This window comes from Mirounga leonina, unplaced genomic scaffold, assembly GCF_011800145.1.
Source record: "Mirounga leonina isolate KUSES-001 unplaced genomic scaffold, KU_Mleo_1.0 Mir_93, whole genome shotgun sequence".
In the NCBI taxonomy this organism is placed as follows: Eukaryota; Metazoa; Chordata; class Mammalia; order Carnivora; family Phocidae; genus Mirounga; species Mirounga leonina.
In genome coordinates this window covers 22,324,130-22,346,245 of record NW_023270854.1, presented here as the reverse complement: position 1 = coordinate 22,346,245, position 22,116 = coordinate 22,324,130, and the positions used below count along the sequence as shown (strand labels likewise).

The window sequence follows — 22,116 nt, the reverse complement described above, 5'->3', positions numbered from 1 at the left end:
TGTCCTAATGAGATAGTTGTTTTTCTAGGTAAGCAAACTGTTTGCTCAGATAACTTGATATGCCAGAAGTTCCTAAAGATCCTCCCCCTACCCCCCCATCCCATACCCCGCACTGGTGTAGTCACGCTCCAGCCTCAGCTGGAAGATAGATCATTATCCTCTGGGGACATGATTAATCCAGATCCATGCCATTGATTGAGGTGTTGTGATTGTGTGTCAAGTTTCTGGTGGTGACCATTTCTACTTTTATTAATAGTAGGCATTTCTGTTTTGTTTGTTTGTTTTTTTATTTGGGTGATCATTGTTGGGTCATTTGAGAGGGTAAGGGCTGAGCATTTGAAACAGTGGCGATTTGAGCAACACAGAAAAAATACTAAGAGAAAGCTGTGATCAGTTTGCAGTTCACCTGTAAACCATTAGTCAAGGCTGCTCAAATTAAACCAGATTTCATCTCAACTCTGAAAATCTGAAGCATACATAGAACCGCATATAGGAGTATTGGCCCAATTACTTCATTGCTTTTTTCTCCCACTATCCCCGCCAACTATTCTCTGTTTCACAATAGCATAGGATGTTCCCCACTTGTCAGTTTTTGTGTAAGTTATGAAATGAAGTGACTTGAGAAGAAAGCAGCTCAGAAATCAGTGTCTTTGGTTAAGGATTTGCATCTCAAATTGAGAACCAATTTTTCTTCTTCTTAAATTGTTACCTAGAGCTAATTTGCTGAGAGGGCAAACAGTTGAGCCAAAATGGACCATGAATCATGTCAGGGACTAATATAAAGGCAAGCATCAGTTTACCGAAGTAGCAAACTCCCATCCAGGTTGCAGGGAGAAGCCAGTAGGCTATTAGTTTGAACCACTGTGTTTAGAATTCTTATAGCTGGAAGTATTTTTTTTATTTAAATTCAATTAGCCAACATATAGCACATCATTGGTTTTTGATGTAGTATTCAGTGATTCATCAGTTGCGTATAACACCCAGTGCTCATCACATCACATGCCCTCCTTAATGCTCATCACCTAGTTACCCCATCCCCCCCCCACCTCCCCTTCTGCAACCCTCAGTTTGTTTCCCAGAGTCAAGAGTCTCTCATGGTTTTTTCTCCCTCCCTGATTTCTTCCCATTCAGTTTTCCCTCTCTTCCCCTATGATCCTCTGGTGCTATTTCTTATATTCCACATATGAGTGAAACTTGTCTTTCTCTGATTGACTTATTTCACTTAGCATAATACCCTCCAGTTACATCCATGTTGATGTAAATGTTAAGTATTCATCCTTTCTGATGGCTGAGTAATATTCCATTGTATATATACTACATCTTCTTTATCCATTCATCTGTTGAAGGACATCTTGGCCCCTTCCACAATTTGGCTATTGTGGACATTGCTGCTATGAACATAGGGGTGCAGGTGCCCCTTCTTTTCACTATAACTTTATCTTTGGGGTAAATACCATATTCCTATTGTAAACCAACATTATGTGTCATACTTGACAGTGAAATAGGCAATGCATTTTTATTATATTCTAAGATAATTCAAGGATATCTACTATCATGTCTATAACTAATACAAGTAAATTATATTTATTGAATATTGTGGGCCATGAACTATACTAATTTCATCAAATACTCGTTTAACCTCTTTGGCCATTTGAGGAAGAGACTATTAATAATCCCCACTTTGAAGATGGAGAAAGTGAGTCAGAAAGAGGTTAAGGTAATTTACTCAAGCTGGTTAACAGTGAGCCAGAATTTGTACTCAGGTAGTCTGGTTCCAGATTTTTTTCCCTTCCAAATCCTGTTTATTTGGTGTCCCCTGCCCTCAGGCCTGTCCAAGCCACCCCTTGGCAGCACAGTGATGTCTGGGTCCTGAGCTGCTCTGAGGTCACTGGGCTTGGAGTGTCCTTTCACATCAGCTTCTCCATGCACTCCCAGGTGCCCAGGATCCCAGATGGCCACAGCATGGCACATGGGCCACAAAGCGGTCACATGGCAGGAAGCACACAATCCAAGTGTAGCCTTTCCCCAGCATAGGGCAGATCATAGTGAGTGACTACTTTTCCCACTGAGTGGCCTTGGCCTTGTGGGATCCAGAAGCTGGCTAGTGCTTTGTCCTTGTCCTTGCTTGCAGGTCAAGCATCATCTGGGCTGTTCCCTGAGGCAGCCTTGGGCGTGAAGGGGTTGAGGGGTCAGTGCATAAGGGCCACCTCCTTCTTGGTGAAGTCCCACACCTGCTCCTTTGTCCATGCAGCAATTTCTAGTCCTTACGCCTGGCACCCTGCTGCTTCTCCTACGCCTTCATCTGGGGATCTCTAACTTCTGATGCAAAATATGCTCCAGGATTTTCTCTCGCTCATACAGAAAGTAGTGTGGGGGTGATGACGGGATCATGGCAGGACTGCAGAGAGAAGCAGAGGCAATCTAAGCCTTTGGCATCATCCTGCCTTGGTCAAATATTCTGGATCCTATAGACTGAGGAGCTGTGTCTTCCTCTTTCTCCAGTATAGACAGTCCCTGAGGTGCATTTCTTGTTGTCCTTCATTCCTTCATGGCTTCTTCAGCTGGGCTCCTACACCAGAAAGGAACCAGAGAATTTTGTCTCATGTTAATTTAGTCAGTGCTCTTTTGGTTGGTCTTTTCATGCTTTTCTTCCTCAACCTATTACTGTTAACCTATCTGTTTTTCACATGGAAAGTTGGTATTTTGTGTATGAGAAATTGTTCTTGCTTTTTATCCTGTTTGACAATCTGCCTTTTACCTTCAGTGTTTAGAAAATTTACATTTAATGTCATTATTGATATGGTTGGATTTTAATCTACCATCTTGCTAGTTGCTTTCTCTTTGTCCTGTTCTTGGATCCTTTTCCTCTCTTTTTCTGCTTTCTTTTGGGTTAATTGAATATTTTTTTAATATCATTGCTCATAAAAGCTCACTATGTATTCAGATGGACAAACATTTGTCCTTATACAAGAATTGTTTTTCCAAATGCACAGATTATTTGCCTGGATAAATTGAATTTCAGGAATTTCCTGAAGATAATAGTGAAGCTATTTATGAGGTTGCAGTGCCTCTGTAGCAGCGTCTTCTGGAGCAAACAGTATGCTGACTTAGGCCATCTCAACTCTCAGCCCATAGAGCTAAGTTTAATTTCTCCAGGGTAGGAGAATAGATAAAGTCTGGCATTACTACACCCTCGAATAACATACAGCAGTGAAAATTTATGTAGCAATAAGAATTAACATGAAAATGATGAATCTCAAAAACATGAGAAAAGTTGTTTATGAATACATACAGTATGAAATAATTCATGTAAATTGAAGAACACATAAGTAGTAAAACTATAAATAAAGAGGAATGATAAAAACAAAACTTAGAATATTTCCTTGCCCTTTCTCCCACAAAATAAGAGAAGAATGATCAAGGAGTGTCACAGTGAGACTTCAGTAGTTCTGCCCATTTATTAAGGCAAGTGGACTGTTGATGGTTTTTCACTTTATACTTATTTAAACTCTATATATATTATACATATTCACATATTTTTTAAAAATATTAAGAAGGCAAACTGCTAAACTTGAGTAGTACTCAAAACATACTCTATCATCCTCTATTCTAGACTTTAGTCAATATCAGCTGGCATTTAGTAACCTCTAAATTGGGACATTTTCAAATTGCCTCCACACTCCAGCCCTCGGTTTTATCTCTGCAAGATAAGGATAAACTGTTTATATGACCGGTAAATCTCCTTGCAGAATTAAATGATTTTATAACTATATTTGAACCTATAAAATGCAGACTTCTTGGTTTCAATTGATTATGTTCTAATTACTTATTTGTGATCCTAAGACTTCAATTAAGTAGAATCTTAAATAGGTTTGATAGAATTTTTGGGTAGGTGGTAGGAATAAAGGTCAAGAAACACCTCTTCACAGGGCACCTGGGTGGCTCAGTCGGTTGAGCGTCTGCCTTTGGCTCAGGTCATGATCCCAGGGTCCTGGGATCGAGCCCTGCATCGGGCTCCCTGCTCCGCGGGAAGCCTGCTTCTCCCTCTCCCACTCCCCCTACTTGTGTTCCCTCTCTCGCTGTGTCTCTCTCTGTCAAATAAATAAATAAAATCTTAAAAAAAAAAAAAAAAGAAACACCTCTTCATTTTTGTGAGTGGGTGGAAATATGAACACACTAACCTTTTTCTTATAAAAAGTTTTTCCTGGATCTGAAGATTTTTCACGTGTGTAATTTTTGATGTTCTTCACGGAAGATTTGCCTTAGTAAGGATTACAGCTTTCAGGATACTGGAAACTGGATTAACTCTCCTCTCTCCTTCAGTGTAGGAAATAGTCTTTGATTTCTCTCTGTGCAGTTAACATTCATAGCTGACACAGCAACGATTTTTGCAAATACCTTTTTGGCAAACTATATTTTTCTGTGATTTTCTACCAGCATTTCACATCATGGAGATACTGTTACACCCATTAATCAAGGGCAGCCTGTGTGTTATGTGAAATCGTGTAGACACAGCCGTGGGGACCTGGCAATAATTGTTAATGAACTTCAGTTGTTCTGCCAGAGCACACAGTCTCTGACATCCTGCCTCACCCTCCTTTTCCTTCTCATTCCTCTTTAACCTAAAACCTCAACCAGACACACTTAAGTCTTCTCTCATTTTTCTTGCTCTCAGAATGCTCAGACTACAGCTGCCAGGGCCAGACTGCTCATTTTCTAAGATTTGTACGTGCGGGCTAAGGAAACTTAGAGGTAGGGCTATTGCATATGACATAGCATTAAGTCCCCAAAGACTCAAGGCCTCCTGAAACCCTCTTCAGATGCTAATATTCACACAAAGTGCCTCTGGCCCCAGCTGGCCTTCACCTGCAGCCCTGACAGGCAGGAGCCTCCAGAATGAGGTTCTGGTTTCCATAAAAATAGGAAGGGCACACATGGTAAATGGCAGAGATCTAGTACAAGCTATAAAATTATTTAAAATTGGTTTCCAGTCAGTTAAAACTAATTGCTGTGAACACAAAGCCCAGCCAGGAGCTCCCTTTCTGCTTTCCTTTTTTGGTAATTAGCTTGAGACAGGGTTGCTTGAATCTGCTGCTAATGCCCATACCTAAAATTAAATGATGCCACTAAATTTAAGATGTAGCCGTTGTTGTTAATATTCACATATGCTTTAAGCACAGGAGAAACGTGTTACATGGTAGTGTGAAAACTATTAGTGGCTCATTTTATAATTGTTCCTGGATTTCCTTGATTTTATGGGGGCACTTTGTTTAAATGTAGCTTATTGTTATTGCTAGTCCTGTGGTGGGTTTCTGTTGCTGCTACATATAGTTCATAGACCATTCATTCTACGTGCTATAAAACAGATTTGCAAATGAAAAGTTTAATTCACTGACATCTTCCAGGATTTAGTAGGCTGACTACATATAAGGCAAGAGGACTCCTTTCATGCCCTTTTGTGTAATTCGTTTAGAGAATCCCTGTGCAATCCCTTTTCCTGTCCATCCCTTTTCTTATCAGGCTATCACTGAGCAGAGCAGAGTGCTCTCCTTAGCAGACCTCAGAGCTCTGTTTCTGCTTCTCCCAAGTTTGTAACTAATTCATGAGACCCTTTGTTGAGAGGAAATCTTAATTTAAAGCAGTAATTCCCTTCTTTAAGTTTAAAGGCCATCTTTGACATTTAAAAAAATTATTCAAGATTTCAGATGCCTCTGAGAATGGTCGAACATATCTGAGCAAGATATTTATTAGGTTTACAGTGTGTAGTACATATATGTATGCATTCCGGCATTCTTCTCAAAATCTCTCTGACCTTTTTAGGAGCCCTCTATCTCTTCTCTCTGTTAAGGAACTAAGAAAACTCAGGGAGTCAGAAGGCTAGAGTTCTGTGTATATTCAGTCATTTGTGCTGTTCTTGACATTTCATTTAACCTCCCCATGCTTCCTTCTTCATGGTAAGTTAAGGGTAGTTTATTCCTGCCATATTTATTTATCTCAGCATGAGGCAGGAGGGAAGGAGACTCATGAGACAAGTTGACTTAAGGTAAAGCCATTTTGGTTTTAGGCTGACCCTTGACCTAAAAGTCAGCAGGTCATAAATGGAGTCACAGGATGTGACTCACGGAAGACCACAAGACCCCACTCCAGCACACCAGACATTCTTAAAATTGCTCCCTGTGAATAATTTCACAACCCTAAGATGATGGAAAAACTAACCACCCAATGTAAATGATAAACCCAAAGTTAAAGGGGAGGCCCCTCTCTATTTGGTTAGCTAATTTAAAAAACTTATAAAACCCTTCATTAGAGGCAAAGGAGAGACTGTTACTTTGTGAAGTAGCTTCTTTCTTCTATACTTCATAAATCTGTGTCTCTTTCTCTAAATAGCTTGCTCTTAAATTCTTTCTTGAGCAAAGCCAAGAACCTTCTTGGCGAGTGGTGTGAGGCCCTCCCTCTTGGGGCATCAATAGGTCATAGTAAAAGTTATATCCAGTAAGAATGGCCAAAAATTTGCTTTGAAAATTATGAAGCCACCACAGGTATCTCCTGCTTTTCCGAAGATCGTGTTACATACAGCATTTTGCTTTTACAAAAAGACCTCCGTTAGTACCCATTTTCACTAATCGTAAGAAATTCAAAGAGGATGCAGCAAACCATTATAGAGGCAATGTGCATCCTGAGCAAAGAGAGTGGCACTGCCAAGCTCCTTCCCTGGGAACTGCACTGAGCATCAAGCCACCCTAGCTTTGAGCTGTGTCTGTGACCATCTTTACTTTATCTCGATTTATTTTGCATCTTTTAGCAAGATGTGTCCTAAGGTATTAGAAAAGCCTAAAAGAGGTTATTTTTCAGTCTGGGAACGATAAAAAAATTTCCAGATAAATTAAGGGTAAATTGCTCTAATTTATGCTGTTTTGGCCTAGGAAGGTTTTCATAGGAATTCTCTAATTTTGGATAGTGGAGGACACCTGTGTTCAGGGTACTATTGTTTACGTAAGGCTACACATGTCGTACTTTGACAAAGGATTAGGTACTATACATGTAAGATATCTATAGGATAAGGTACTATAATATATAAAGAATCTCAAAGCTTTCCTTACCTGGTTTTTTTATGAGTGAGTGAGTGTGTGTGTGTGTGTGTGTGTATACATTTATATTTTTTCCTCCTAAATTTCATTAGACCTCAGAAGAAAAAATTCAGACAAAGGAACCACCTTTTTTTTTCTTTTTTCAATTTGCCCATAGTTAAAACCATGAATTTGAGCGCATACTTCCTGCCAGGCATAGTGCTGGGTTCTCAGGATTCAGAAACAGTTACTTTTAAATCAGTAGACTAGATAATTCCTACACTAAGTATTTCCCCTTTGCTTTCTCTCTCTTTCCTTCTCTTCCCTTTTTGCCCCCATTTCTACTAGTTTTTTCCCTCAGGGAACAGCTTAACATTTATGAAATTGTAAGTATTAAATTTGGCTACTTATTTTTGTAGACCCAGGTTTTATAGGTTCCAGAAATAATAATGCTCTTGTTAATGTAGTTTAGGCTTCAACTGTTTATTCTTTGGGGTTTTGTATCATCATCCACTAGAAGGAGGAATACATTACTTTGCATGTTAAAATGAAATTGTTCCCTTATTAACATCAGTTTTAGTAAGTAAATAAATAGAGAAATAAATGGGGGAAAAAAAACCCATATCTTCCAGTGGATTCAGCTTATATGACTCTCTATTAATTATCACCTAAAAATAATTTTGGCATTAATATCTACCTTAAACCAAAAATTTTACCTATACGTATTTTTATTATGCTGTTTGCTTTAGCTATTAAGTATTAATGCAGTGTACCATTATTAACAAGACCTCACTGTATGAAAAAAATGAGGGATCCTGCAAAGTTGTAGGTAGATTTTCTTGTTGGCTGGTTGGAAATCAAATGATATTTTACCATTGAAATTCCAAAGTTGCTTTACTTCATTTAAAATTGATCTTAAATCTGCTTCTTATGCCTCCAAGTACTAATAGCTCTTCCAAGGGCAGACCACAAAAGGAGGTTTTCTGGTTCTCTGTAATAATGAAGTTGCCAGTGGTTTGGGGGTAGTGACTTAGCACTGTCACAAAAGAGTAAATTATACCATAAACAATGTTAAATATATGGAAAATATGGGTAATGTTATTTGATTAGAGAGAGCGATAGGGCTGTATCAGGATGCTTTGTGGCATACGTGCACAAAGGATAAAACAACTTCATCAAATGTATGGTTAAGTTATAAAGACCACTTCTACTTCCAGGAGGATAGACTAGATGTTCTATTCCCTATCCTCATGTGGAATACAACCAAAGCCCCTGGACATTATCGTGGTGTAAGGCCTGAAATGAAGATGCAATATTATCTGCCTTAACATTTGAAAACAGGAGGGCCTGAAAAGATTAACAGTGAGTTCCCCTGCTCTCACCAGATATATTCTCCACCCAGCAGGAAAGGCTCCCTACCTGATTCATTCCCTATCAGCCAGACCAGCTGCTCTCCACCTGGCCCTCAACCTAATGGATTTCGCCTCCCTGCCAGGCTACAAAATTATTCAGACAAGACAATCACATCCTCCCATGGGGGCCCGGGATCACCTATTTCTGACTACTGCAAAGCCTGCCTCCCACAGCCTCAGCTGGTTCACTCTGTTCCCAAATGCATCTCCTATGTGATCCTGTGTGCCTGGTGGTATCTAGGGATTTTAGGAGTCAAGGAATGCATGGTGGTGAGTTCCCTGGGTTTTCTTTCTGTCTCCTATATCTCAGACTTGGAACTGAAGAAGATAGCAACTTGGAAATACAATTGGTGAATGGTGCAAAACAAACAAACAAAAGCCAAAGCCTGTTCTCTATAGTCAAAGGACCAGGAAAAGGGGCAGACTAGAGAAAGAAAAATTAGACAGTAACCACAGTAGTGCAGCCAAACATCACAGAAAATCTATGGCTCCCACCCCTACACATAGCAGAAAATCTAAGTAGGAAACCTAGACTTCCACTCTTACCAGGCTGTAATGAAGCACACCAGCTTGCTTGCCAGAGTGGTGTCAGAGAAGGCTGATTAGGGAGCTGGGCCTAATTATTTGAATGATAACAACCCCCATCCTCTTTAGTGTTAGTGGAAACCATGTGGTGACCTTGACCTTCCACCCCTCTTCACACAGCAATAACTAGGGAAACCTCCCCCTTCTAACAAGGGTGGTATCAAGAGAACTCCAGTCCCCACCCAACAGTACAAGGTGCTTCTCATACCCTTATCCTGGTTATTAATGGACACCAAGTGGGGAACCTGGACTTCTCATCTGACATTAATATAGAAACACTCCTCCTTCCCTTTGAAGTGATCTCAGTAAACTAGCTAAAAAAGAAGGTTTAAATAAGAACCAGAGTCTCAAACATAATACCCCTGAAATCCAGGTTTCAATGAAAAATCATTATAAAAAGGAATCGGGAAAATTTCAACCAGAGAAAAATAAGTTAATAGATGTCAACACATGATTATAGCAATTGATACAGAAGAAACATTTCACAGAATTCAGCATCATTCACGATTACAAACTCTCATTAAACTAGGAATAGAAGGGAACTTCCTCAACCTGATAGAGAACATCTACAAAAATCCCTAAAGTTAGCATTATAGCTGAGTGAAAAACTGAATGTTTTCTCCCTGAAATCAGACAAAAAGCAAGATCGTCTGCTCTCATTACTCATACAAATTAGCACTGGATGTTCCAGCCATTACAGTAAGGCAAGAAAAGGAAATACAAAGTATAAAAATATTAAGGATAAATAAAACTATCCTTAATGGCAGATGACCTATTCTGTGTAGCAAATCCTACAAAAAGAACAGAAACAACTTCTAGAACCAATATGTGAGTTCAGTAAGGTTACAGGTTACAAGATAAACCTTTAAAACTTAACTTCTATATAATAGCAATGAACATGTGGGTACTAAAATTAAAAAATATAAATCCATTTATAATTGTTTAAAAAGTTTAAACAAAACACACTCAAAACTACAAATTGCTAATGAAAGAAATCAAAGAAGAGCTAAATAAATGGCAAAGCATACAACATCCATAGATTAGAAAACTCAACAAAGATTACAGTTCTTCCCAAATTGATACACAAGTTTAAAACAATTCCTTTTAAAATCCCACAAGATTTTGGGGGTATATAATAACAATATATTCTAAAATTTAAACAGAAATGTATGGATGAGGAATGGCTGAAACAGTTTTGAAAAAGAAGAATAAAGTAGAAAGAAGTAGTCTATTCCAATAACAATAGCTTAGTAATCAAGACTGCTTGAAAAAGGGATAGACCTGTAAATCAATGAAATGGAATGAGAGAACTCAGAACTAGACTCAAATATGCCCAACTGATTTTTGACAAAGTTGATAAAGCAGTTCAGTGGAGGAAGGATAGCCTTTCCAACAAATGGTACTAGAGCAATTGTACATCCATAAACAAGGGAAAAAAAAACCCTCAACATCATTCCTTATAAAAACCAAACTCAAAATGTATCATTCAATTAAATATAAAATGTAAAACTGTAAAAGTTTTTTTTTAATAGAAAATCTTCAGGCTCAAAGGTGAAACAGCCAGTCCCGTGACTTGTCACCAAAGATACCACGCATAGGAAAAAAAAATTGGTATATTGGACTTTATCAAATGAACAACTTACTCTGTGCAACATTCTGTTAAGAGGATGAAAAGAAGCTACAGGTTGGAAGAAAGGGTTTGCAAACAATTATCCAACAAATGATGGATATCTAAAATAGAGAATTCTCAAAACTTGATAGTAACCCAATAATTCAACTAGAAAATAGGCAATAGACTTGTAGTGACATTTCCCAAAGAGTATGTGTAAATGACAAATAAACACAAGAAAATATGTTTAAGATGATTATCCATGAGGGAAATGCAAATTAAAACCATAAGTAGATATTACTACCTATCAAAATGAATCTTTTTTTAAATTTTTTTATTTTTTATTTTTTCTAAAGATTTTATTTATTTATTTGAGAGAGAGAATGAGAGAGAGAGAGCACGAGAGAGAAGAGGGCAGAAGGGGAAGCAGACCCCCCGCTGAGCAGGGAACCCGATGTGGGACTCGATCCCGGGACTCCAGGATCATGACCTGAGCCGAAGGCAGTTGCTTAACCAAGTGAGCCACCCAGGCGCCCTATCAAAATGAATCTAATAAAAAGTAGTGATAATACCAAATGCTAATGAGGATGTAGAGAAACTATCACTATACATTACTGGGTGGGGAGCATGTAAAATGGTATATAGCCACTTTGGAGAACAATTTGACAGTTTCTTAAACTAAACATGTGACCTGGCAGTTGCACTCCTAGATATTTATTCCAGAGAAATGAGAAACTAAGAACCCTGATAAATTCATGCATAGCTTTTTTATAATAGCTGGAAACTGGAAGCAACCCAGTTGTCCTTCAGTGGATATACAAACTGTGGTATACCCATACCATGAAATACTACTCAGCAACAAAAAGGAACACGCTACTGATACACGCAACTTGGATGAATCTCTAGAGAATCATGCTTAATCAAAAAGTCCCAGAAGATTACACAAGGTATGCTTCCATTTATATAACTTTCTTGAAATGATGAAACTATTGAAATAGAAGACAGGTCAGTGGTTGCTGGGGATGAAAGATGGGGTAGAGGAGTCAGTGTAAAAAGCAACATGAGGGAAGTGGATGTGGCTATAAGAAGGCAAGATGAATAATCATTCTTGTGATGGAAATGTTCTCGATCTTAATTGCCTTGATGTCACTACTCTGGTTGTGATGCTGTACTATAGATTTGGAAGATGTTATTTTATCTGGATAAAAGGAACATGGAATCTTTTATACAATTTTTTTCCCAACTTATCTCCAAATTAAACATTTAAAATAATTATGCATGTCTGGCTGTATCCTTCTAGTTTGACCTGTAATTTTTACATAAGCTACTACATGATTCCACAAAGAGGTCTTTAAAACTGCAGAATGGTCTTCACTGTGTCCTATTAGTCACCAGGTATAGAATTTCTTGACGATTCCAGTTTGTAGTTGTCTTGGGTAAATTTTTAAAATGCAAGTTTCTTTGGTTCCTGAAGGTCAATGCTATCTTCCTTACAAATGGTATGCTCTTGATGCATATGACAGTGCTTTCAGGGGAGACCCCATATTAGAGAAAAGCCAGCAACATTCTCACAGGCTGGACAGCCTTTTATCTTCGTGCCGCTGGAATGAGTCTCAGTGGAAAGTAATGAGGTTCATTTGAAACTATCATTTAACAGTGATAATACAAAGAAAGCTCAGAGGAATGGAACTTACAGCCCATTCATCATTATCACTAAACCACATTCACATTTAAAAGGGACCTCCTGGTTTTGCCCATTAAGTGCCCACAAGAGGTTCTTGTAGCTTTTGATTTATTACCTCACATTTTCAGCCTTCTCTTTCTTTAAATATATAGCAAGTTCAAATCTCAAATCAATATGCATAATACTGAATTTGAGACAAGTGGCAAAAGTTAAAGACAAAAATAGTCATGAGACATAATTTTATAATCTTTTACTAGATGACAGTCTTACTAAAAGGCTAGTGATAACAAGGTATAAGTTTTCCTCTTTTCTTTCTCTTCCACGGCTTAGCACCAAGAGTTTCAGGGTCAGTCCCACAGATAAGATCAAAACCATTTGGCACAGTGAGCCCCTATGATGCCATTTCATGCCTCTATGGCTTTGTTGACACTGCTTCCTTGACCTAGATTACAATTATCCTTTCTCACATGGGTAATTTGAAGTTATCCTTATCTCAGTTAAATTATCTCACATTGATCACCTCCTTCTCTGGGAAGCCTTTCTTGACTGCGTGAGAAAGAGGAAGATGTCTTCTTTTTCTCTTGGTACTCCAGCTTACATATTTTAGAGCATTTTACCATACTCTGTGGAAATTATCCTCACTAGGCTACACACTTTGAAAAGAGGAGCTATGGTTTATCCATTTGTACCCCCAGTACTTTATATAGTGTGTTCAGTCGATGTCCGTAGAATCAAGACAATGCAAAATATTTATATGGTATACTTACCAGAAAAGTGGAAATAGATCTCACAAGTAAACGAGTTTGTTAGATTTTTAGTGCAGGGAATCCATTTTGAATTCATTGGATAGCAACAGGTGTAGTTTACTGGATGTTTTCCATGTCTGAGCCTCTTTCTAAATGAGGAGAGTGGCTACAAGATTGTAAATGCCATGAGGACAGGAAGTCTCCTGCTTCTGCTTATAGAATTGGCCCTCAAACAATGTCTTTGCTCCCAACTTTGATTATTTATCCAAAATAGATTAGTTCAAGTAGTTAAATGAGTCAAGTACATCCACCAGATTTCATTTCTCATATAAAGGCTGGTGTTGAAGTCTGTAAAAAAATTTTGGGTGAGAATCATAATATTTTCATTCATATTCAAGTAAAAATATGACTTAGAGGTTAGTATATGTCTTAAGCTCAGACACACCTGATTTGAGACCAAACACCATGATTTTATGCTGAGTGACCTCAGGAAGTTTATTTAATACCTCTAATCCTCATCTCAAAAAAAAAGATTAATAGTATCATCTTGTAGCAAGTTGGAGAAACATTCAGATAATATGTATTAATTGTAAGCTCAATGCCTGACACAATTGGTCAAGTAAGTATGAGCTGTTAGTTTTAGAGGTATTAGTCTTTCATTACCAGTGAGATTGAACATTTGACTATGTCTGTTAAAAAAACATACCTTTGCTTTTGAGTATTATCTTTTCATTATTTATTCATCTATTGGAGGTAAATTTCTCTATTACTAAGTTATAAAAGTTTACTATACATAAAAGCAGATTTTTGTGACGCATATTTTGAGTATTTTTACCTAATTTGTCCTTTTATTTAATGTTATTGATAGTTTATTTTACTTTTATACCCAGAAAGGTAATAGTTTTGCATTGCAAACATTTTTAGGTCTCTGCACTTCCCTGCCTTCTTTGAAGTTAAGCAGAGTCCTATAACTTGTTTTGGCCAGGAACATATGGCCAGTAGTGATCATGGGAGCAATAGTGATTATGTCATTTTTGGGCAAGTGCTTCAACAGCCAGTGCACAGTTTGTTCTTCCATGCTGATCCTGACAGCACATGTAGGGATGGAGACTGTCAGCCTGCATTCCCAAGGGACTAAAATGAGTGGCACCCTCCCTCCCTAAATCATGTAAACAAGATGAACTTTTGCTAAGTTGAGCTACTGAGATAGGGGACTGCTTATTACTACAGAGTAATTCAGCCTATCCTTACCAATGCAAGGATTTTTTTGTTTGGTGATTCCCCCCCCCCCCCCCCAGTTTTGTTGAGATACAATTGACACACATCATTGTGTAAGTTTAAGGAGTACAGCATAATGGTTTGACTAAATATATTGTAAAGTGATTCCCATAATAAATTTAGTTAGCATCCATCATCTCATATAGATACAATGAAAAGAGAAAAAGAAAAAATAAATGTCCTTGCAGTGAGAATTCTTAAGGTTTATTCTCTAAAAAGCTTGATATCATACAGCAGTGTTAACTATAGTCACCATGCTATAGGTTACACCCCCAGTACTTAATTATCTTGTAACTAGAAGTTTGTAGCTTCTGACCACCTTTCTTCAGTTCCTCCTTCTAGCCCCTCCACCTCTGGTAATCACAAATCTGATCTCTTTTTCTATGACTTTTGTTTTCATTTGTTGTTTCTCTTTTAGATTCCACATGTAAATGAGATTGTACAGTATTTGCTTTCTCTCACTTACTTCACTTAGCATAATGCCCTCAAGGTCCATTCATGTTGTTGCAAATGGCAGGATTTGCTCATTTTATATGGCTGAATAATATTCCATTTTATGTGTATATATGTGTTTGTGTATGTAGTTGACACTTGAACAACACAGGTTTGAACTATGCAGGTCTGCTAATATGTGGATTTTTTTTTTATAGTAACAGTACTGTAAATGTATTTTCTCTTATGGTTTTCCTAATATTTTCTTTAGCTTACTTTATTGTAAGAATACTGTATACAATCATAAAACATAGAAAATATGTTAATTGTGTTCTTGGTAAGGTTTCTGATCAATAGTAGGCTATTAGTTTGAGGGGAGTAAGTTATACACAGATTTTCAACTACATGGAGGGTTATAACCCTAACCTCTGTGTTATTCAAGAGTCGGTTTATACCATAGCTTCTTTATCCATCCATCATTGGACATTTAATTAAGTTGTTTGCATGTCTTAGATATTGTAAATAATGCTGCTATGAACACGGGCACACAGATATCTTTTCAAATTAGTATTTTTGTTTTCTTTGGATGTATTCACAGAAGTGGAATTGCTGGATCATATAATTCTATTTTTAACTCTTTGAGGCTCGTCCATACTGTTTTCCATAGTGGTTGTACAAGTTTACAACCCTACCAATAGTATACACAAAGATTCCTTTTTCTATTTCTGTAAAAAGGTGCCATTAGAAGTTTGAAAGGGATTGTATTTGGATCTGTAGATGGCTTTGGTAATACAGACATTTTAACAATACTCTTCTAACTCATGAACACAAGATACCTTTCTACATATTTGTGTCATCTTCATTTTTCTTTTAATCAGTGCCTTGTACTGTTCTGAGTAGAGCTCTTTCATCTCCTTGGTTAAGTTTAATCCTAAGTTTAAAAAAATTTTTTTCCCAAGTTTTTTGTTTTGATTTTATTATGAGATCATTTAGTATATAGAAACATTATTGATCTTTGTAAGTCAATTTTGTATCCTGTGATTTTACAACTTTAATGAATTTCATTAGATCCAACAAGATTTTGGTGGAATCTTTATGATTTTCGGTATAAAATTTTGTCATCCACAAATAGAATTTTACTTCCTCCTTTTCAATTCTGATGCCTTTTATTTCTTCTCTGATTATTCTGACAAGGACTTCCACTACTGTGTTTAATAGGAGTAATGAGACGGGCACCCATGTCTTATTCCTGATTTTAGAGAAAAAGCTTTCAACCTTTCAATGTTGAGTATGATGTTAGCTCTGGACTTACCATATTTGGCCATTATGTTGAGGTACATTCCTTCTATACCTCATTTGTTAGGAGTTTTCATCATGAACAGGTGATGAATTTGTGAAATGCCTTTTCTGTGTCTATTGAGATAATTATGCAATTTTTCTCTCATTCTAGTAGTGTGATGTACTACATTAATTGATTGGCATATTTTGAAAGATCCTTGCATTCCAGTTATAAATCCCACTTGATCATGGTGAACGATCCTTTGAATGTGCTGCTATATTCGGTTTGCTTGTATTTTATTGACTGTTTTGAATGTATATTCATCAGGGATATTGGTCTTTAGTTTTCTGGTAGTGTCTTTTTCTGACTTTGGTATTGGGTGATGCTGGCTTCATAAAAGGAGTTTAGGTATGGTTCCTCCTCTTTGATTTTTTGGAAAAGTTTGAGAAGGATTGATGTTAATTCTTCTTTAAATGTTTGGTAAAATTCACCAGTGAATCCATCTGGTCTGGGCTTTTCTTTGTTGGATTTTTGATTACTGGTTTAATCTCCTTGCTAGTGATTGATCTATACAGATTTTCTTTTTCATTCATCCTTGGTAGTTTGTATGTTTCTAAGAATTTTTCCATTTCATCTAGGTTATCCAGTTTTAAGATTCTTTATATTTCTGTAGTATCAGTTATAATGTCTCTTTTTTTAGTTATAATTTTGTTGATTTAGCTTCTCTTTTTTTCTTGTTTAGCTAGTGGTTTGTCAATTTTCTCTTTTTAAAGAACTAAGTTTTAGTTTGGTTAATCTTTTCCTGTTTTCTATTTTATTTATTTCTGTTCTAATCTTTAGCTATTTACTTTCTTCTGCTAATCTTTGGGCTTAGTTTGTTCTTTTTCTGGTTCCTTAAGGCATAAAGGTATCTTGTTTATTTAGGATCTGTCTTTCTTCTTAAGGCATTTATTGCTATGAACTTCCCTCTCAGAACTGATTTTGATGCATCCCATAGATTTTGGTATGTGTTTCTATTTTTGTTTGTCTCAAGATTCTAATTTCCTTTGTAAATGCTTCTTTGATCCATTGGTTGTGACAGGAGAATGTTGTTTAATTTCCATGTATTTATGAATGATGCAGTTTTCCTCTTGTTACTGTTTGTTTCATACCATTGTGGTTAAGAAGATACTTGGTATGATTTCAGGCTTCTTGAATTTGCTAAGTTTTTTTGTGGAATGATGTGTGGTCTATCCTAGAAAATGTTCCATGTGCATTTGAGAAAAATATTTTCTCTGCTGTTGTTGGATAGAGTGTATGTATCTGTTAGGTTCATTTGGTCTATAGTGCTTTTCAAATCCCGTTTTCCTTATTGATTGTCTGGATGACTTGACATGTTGAGTGGCAGATATTAAAGTCCCCAACTACTATTGTATTGTTTATTTCTCCTTTTAGCTTAGTTTTTGTGTTATGTATTTAGCTCTTCCAATGTTGGGTGCATAAATATTTATAATTGTTATAACTTTTTGATGTACTGAGCCCTTTATTGTTCTATAATGAACTTCTTTGTCTCTTCTTTTACTATTTTTATTTTAAAGGCTATTTTGTCTGATACAAGTATAGCTATCCCTGCATGTGTGTATGTGTGTGTGAAGGATTACTGTTTGCTTGAAATATCTTTTTCCATCCTGTCACTCTTATGTTTTCTTTAAGGCTAAAGTGGTGTCTTTTTTGTAGGTAGTATATCTTTGGATCTTGTTTTCTTTTTAAATCTATTCAGACTTTCTGTGTCTTTTGATTGGAGAATTTAATCCATTTACATTTAAAGTAATTATTGGTAATTAAGGACTTAACATTTCCATTTTGTTCATTGTTTTCTGATTGTTTGGTAGATCCATTATTCCTTTTCTCTTATCTCAATTTTTGTGTTTTGATTTGTTTATCATGCCCTTTTGTGTAATTACTTTTGTGTAATTTCTTTTTGTGTAGGTGTATGTGTGGTTACCATGAAGTTTACATAAAGTATTTAAAAATTAAGACAACTTATTTGAAACTAATAACCTGACTTCTATACAATTCCTAATCTTTACACTCTTACTTCTCCCCCTCACATCTTGGGTGATTGATATTACATTTACCTATTTTTTAATAATGTGTAACTAAGATTGTTTTAGTAATGGTTATTTTTACTACATTTGTTTTTTAACTTTTAAATTAGTTGTAATTGAATTATGCACCACCATTACCATATTACAGGATCCAACTTTGAGTATATATTTACCATTATCAGGGAGTTTTCCATTACATTCTTATATTTTTTTATGATATTAATTAGTGTCCTTTTATTTTCATTCATAGAGCTCCCTTTAGCACTTTTTGTAAGATCTAATAGTAATAAATTCTGTCAGCTTTCATTTGTTATGGAGTGTTTATCTCGATTTCTGAAGGACAGCTTTACCTGGTATAGTATTTTTGCTAGACAGTTTTTGTTTTGTTTGTTTTTCTTATTTCAGTACTTGAGTATGTCGTCTCCTCTTCTGGGCTAAAAAGTTTGTATTGAGAAATCTGCCAATAATCTTATGGGAGTTCCCTTATATGTAACTTTTCTCTTTTGCTGCTTTTAAAGTTCTTTTTGTTTTTGAGTTTGACAATTTAATTGAAATGTGTTTTGGTGTAGCTGTATTTGTGTTTAACCTACTTAGGATCTTTGGGCTTCCTGGACCTGGATGTCTATTTCTTTTGCCTGGTTTGAGAAGTTTTCAGCTATCATTTGCTTTAAATATACTTTCTGTCCCTTTCCCTTCTCTTCTAGAATATCCATAATGTGAATATTATTTCTTTTCCTTGTGTCCCATAATTCTCATAGGTTTTCTTCATTCTTTTTCATTTTTTCTTCTTGCTCCTCTGACTGGATAATTTCAGTTGTCCTGTCTTCCAGGTCACTGATTCTGTCTTCATCATAGAGTCTGTTTTTGAATCTCTCTATTGAATTCTTCAGTTAAGTTATATTTTTCAGCTCTAGGATTTCTGGCTTTTTTTTTTTTTTTTAATGGTTTCTGGTTTGTTGTTGAACTTCTTGCTCATATATTACTTTCCTAATTTTCTTTAGTTGTCTATCCATGTGTTCTTGTATTTCACTGAACTTATTTAAGAGCATTATTCTGAATTCTTTGTCTGACAATTGATCAGTTTTTTAAGGATCAGTTATTAGAGCTTTATTAGTTTCTTTTGGTGGTGTTATATTTACTTGTTTTTGTTCTGGTTCTCAATTCCTCATGTTGGTATAAGCATATTCAAGAAAGTGGTTTTTTCTTCCAGACTTTGTAGGTCCATTTTGGCAGAAACACTTTGTTACCAGTCAGCTCAGTTTCCATTTCTAGATGTGTTTGCTGGTAACATTCTTGGGCAGGTGGGGCCTGCTATTGGCGTTTGTTTTTGGGCAAGGCAATTGTTGGAGTTCTGATGTTGGGGGTAGTGTGCCACTGGCTGAGAACAGCTGGATAGGACTGCTTGCTTGATTCCCTGCCCAAGTGAGGCTGTAGGATGGATGTCAAAGTTGTGTGGATTCTGTGGGCAGGCTTATTACAGTTGGGGTTGGATACTATACTTAGCAGTAGATATGTCTTGAATTAGCTTCCCTGTCTTGAGGGGGTGGCAGAATGGGACCCAGAGCCTACATGACTCATTGTTTGCGAACTCAATTCAGGCAAATACGTGCAGTGAGTATTCTAGTGAGGTGAGCCCTTTGATTTTTTTCCACAGATAGGGAAAACCACAGGTTGTGCTCTCTGTTCAAGTGCCACTGTAAACAGGGCTATTTGATGGGCTCCACAGCTTCCCACAAGCTCTGCTTAGGTTTTCTGGTTAGGTGGGCTGAAGGCTGTATTCAACAATAAGTGGGGCTACAAATTAGTTTCACTGCCCAAGCACAGCAGGAGAAGCAGCTTCAAAGCTCTTAGTGCTCTTTGTTTGACTCAAGCTGACCTATGCTCCAACTTTCCTACGGAACAGGGCCACTGGCTTTAATCATGGGGCAATTAGCTTGGCCTTCCCTGTCTTTAGGACAGGGAGGTGCTGGGTCATGCAGATTTCAGGTGTTCTCGCTAGTTCTGTCAGATGGAGCTGAGGCTATGACTCAGGGTCCTGCCTGGACAAGACTAGGAGGGCCCACTTCAGGCAACTCCCAGATTTTCCTGAACTGGCTTTCTGGTCAGGAGGATTTGGGAGTTACCCTCTGCAGTGGCAGCTTTTGTCTGGGCATGGGCAGACCAGGCTCCTGGGCCAGCAGAACTCTTTGTTTGGGGATCCAAATTAGGCAGACCTGCATCCCCTGGATTCTTAGGTCTGACTGTGCTACCAACCTGACTCTGCAGATAAGCAAATTGTTGGTTGTGACTATGAGGTCTCTGCAGGGAGGAATTTGGTTCACCAAGACCCTAGTGCTGGTCCTTGGAAGCCCCCTCCTCCTTTTTCTATCTCAGACTCCCAATGGTTGGTTCCCACAGATTCTCCTATGATCCCCATAGGGAAAAACCAGAGTTGGGGCTCCCATGAAGCAACCTATAATGCTAGGAGGCTGGATGTCACCCCAGGCTGTTTTTTCCCACTGGCGGAACTATAGGCTCAAGGGAAACCTCTTGCTGTGGTGTTGCTTCAGCATAGGGGAGGAGTGGTGCAGTCAATGTGAAGCCATTCCTTTTACCCTTTAATGTAGTCCCTCTTTGTGGTGCAAGGGTGTGGCTCACCCTCACTCCCAGCTCTAGGAATTTCTCAGGGGAGCTCTATCCATGAATAATTGTTATTTGTTCTTGTGAGTGGGAGCAAAATGAGGAAAGACCCATGTCGCCATCTTGGTGGTGTCACTCCTCTGGTTATTATTATTTTTAAATGTCACATTTAGACATCTTTTCCTTAGAAGTACCTGCCTTTGCTATTATGCTGTACAAGTCCAGAAAGACCATTCTATTGGAGTGTCCAAATATTGACTAAATGGCTTTTTGAGGTAGTAAGTTACCTGTACATAAAAGTTTTAAAGCAGAAGTTATGGCTGTGTGTCAGGAATGCTGTATAGTTATTATATATTATATGAGTAAGCAGCATAGTTGACCTTTAAGTTTCCTTCCAGCTGTTTAGATATTAAGTATAATGCATAGTTACTCTCAAAGGACTTGCAATGTACCTCAGTATTTGCAAAGACAAGGTGGAAGCTGGGGAAAAGATTCTTCCATCTTTTCCCAAATAATCAATGATAAATATGCAGATAAAATAATCCCTACTTTGTAGAATAGATGTGGATTTCCAACTGTACATTAAAGTTCTGTGCTTGTCAGTATCTCATCAGTGACTCAATTTGGCCCAAACAGTACAAAATAAAAAATAATACCTTTTTATATAACTTGAACAGATTCCTTACTGAGAACATATTTTGGTGGTGGTGGTGTTTGAGTTGTTATATAGCTGAACTAATAAGTCAAGACAGGTATAAGGGATGTAGAGCCCTACTGGATCCATATAAGAGGATGATTTCAAAGCACCATTAACTAAAGAGAACAGTATTTCTTACCTGCTCCGACCATGGCAGCCCTTGAAGAAGTTGACACGGGGGTCTGGCAGCATCTGAGCTGCTGAAGTATCTCACAGTAGCAGCTTTCTTTATTTTCTGTGCCACCAAATGACTCCTTGAGGGCAGGCTCTCCCATTCAAATGGGCTCCCAGAAGATATTTTCCACCTCTAATTGCTATCCTCCTCTTTTTATTCCTCATGGTTCTTGAGTTTTGGGGGAAGACTCAAAAGGTTTAAAGCTAACTAAAGATAATTTGAAGAATTGTATAAAAATTTTCTTCCAAACTATGTATTTACGTTCTTTGTAGAGAAGCACCAAAGGATAAGATATTAAGAAAACTGTAACATTAAAATTTGATTAGGAAGATTTTTGCTTTTGTCCATCTCATGTATACTTTTTAAAATGACTTTTTCCTTTCATCATTATAACTTTCTTGTTCCCATTCACCTCAGCTTTTTCACCTTTGGCATCCAAATGTAGG

At 37.3% G+C, this 22,116-nt stretch overlaps 1 pseudogene; it reads right to left on the bottom strand.

The window, feature by feature from the left end:
• Positions 1-1,722: 1,722 nt before the first annotated feature.
• Positions 1,723-21,770, bottom strand: LOC118004728 (annotated as a pseudogene).
• Positions 21,771-22,116: the final 346 nt, after the last annotated feature.